Below are 1997 nucleotides of genomic sequence, written 5' to 3'. Positions count from 1 at the left end.
TTGTACTTGCTTCTCGCTTCTCGCGTGAACTGGTACTGATACTTGTTTTGATTAGGAAGGTGCCGGGTTCGATTCCCGTAGTAATATTATTTTAAGATTAAATGGTAGGATAAGATTATTATTATTTTTAAATATATAATTTGATTAAAGAGATAAGTGAAGGCTCATGTTTGAGATTTGCAAGATTAAATATGAGGCTTAGGATACAGTTATGTATCTATACTAATTAATCATCTTTCCATATCAATTGACCTCGCTCAATCATAGCCCTCTTTTTATTCACGACCCCCCCCTTTTCTTTTTCTTTTATTCAACAGTAACCAGCCATAGTTACTCACCCAGGTACACGTTATAATTTGATTAAAGAGATAAGTGAAGGCTCATGTTTGAGATTTGCAAGATTAAATATGAGGCTTAGGATACAGTTATGTATCAAAACAACGTTGCGCGTGGTTAGTACCTGGATGGTGACCATCTGGGGAATCCGCGTGCTGCTGGGTTCTGGGCTCCTCTCAGGCTGGATAAGGTTAAATTGAGGAGGCGGGAAGGTTGTCGCCGAGAAGGCCTGAGTTGTTATTAAAAGTTACATTTATATATAATTTGATTAAAGAGATAAGTGAAGGCTCATGTTTGAGATTTGCAAGATTAAATATGAGGCTTAGGATACAGTTATGTATCATTCAAAAGTAGATAATTGGTCCCAAGAGCAAGGGAAACCTTTTGATCCAATGACAAATAATGGAGTGTGCCTTAAGGCATGTGACGTGTCCAATGCACTAGACCCAGTAGGTCACAATGCGGAAGAAGCCCATCCAGGCTGAATAACGGAAGCCCATTCCTGTTGTATAACTTATTACTTCGTTACAAATATTCATAAGTAAATGGTTTATTCAAATGTTCAAATTGACCTCAACAGCAGGGTAAGACCCTTTGAAGACATATGATCTGTTCCAATACACTCGACCCAGTAGGTCACAACGCAGAGGAAGCCCATTCAGGCTGAATAACTTGTTGTTTCATTACAAATCTTCATCAGTAAATGGTTTCTTCAAATTAAAATGATCCCAACGGCAGGGTAAGCCTACTGTTAGGACAGCCGTTCCTACACAGGTTCAAAGTCATAATCAACTATAGTAAATGTTCGGTTACTATAGGAAATCGCAAACGTAGGATTATCTATTGGAAAACTCCAACAGACAAATCAGTCGCGAAAAAAGATAACCCCTCCAAACCAATTCCTAAGACAAAAACACGTCCACATAAAAACAAACCGGAATTTGGACGGGCGCACTGCCGTGCGCCTAGATGTCTCCAAAAACCGGATAAACAAAACTCTCCCCCATTCAAAATCAATACGATCAAAAATAATCAACACTCTCAATTCTCTTCCAGGAAAGTATCCACACGATTCACAGGTAGAGCATCGCCTAACCAAGGGAAAAGGAGCCAGCCTTTCTCTCCACAGCAATCTGTACCCAAATTGAAAAGTATCAATCCCTGTTCTAGATAATATAAATTATTATTAACTAATTTCTCTTTCATTCCCGGTAGCAACTCTACGTTGTTTATACTCCGAATCTATGTAATACTAGTGGCCGGGAAAATCTTAGTTTAATATATAAAGTTCTTTCCGTTCTTCATGTTTGTACATGTTTTTATTGTATTCGATGATGGAGAATTCAGTGGGGGGTGTGTGGTTGTACGAGCGCTGGTATAAGGCCCTTGTTTATTGCTTGCTTGACCAGCAGATGGAATTGGACATCGCAACTATATTGGAGGTGGGGCGCTCGCTATAACACAAATCGCGCGTGAAGCCTGAACTAAAACTGACTTCAAATTGGCCGTATAAGCTATGAACAGAGTGTCTAGAAACCTGTTTCGTAGCCAGAACTTGTTTGCATATGTCACGATGTTAACTCGTCGTTATCCCATTGACCCCTTTGGCCACGAAAAAAACCATTAAAGGGTTTAAAGTTGCTAGCGCGACACAACCTGAA

This window comes from Diaphorina citri, unplaced genomic scaffold, assembly GCF_000475195.1.
Source record: "Diaphorina citri unplaced genomic scaffold, Diaci psyllid genome assembly version 1.1 scaffold3808, whole genome shotgun sequence".
Lineage (NCBI taxonomy): Eukaryota > Metazoa > Arthropoda > Insecta > Hemiptera > Psyllidae > Diaphorina > Diaphorina citri.
This window is presented reverse-complemented; position numbering follows the sequence as displayed.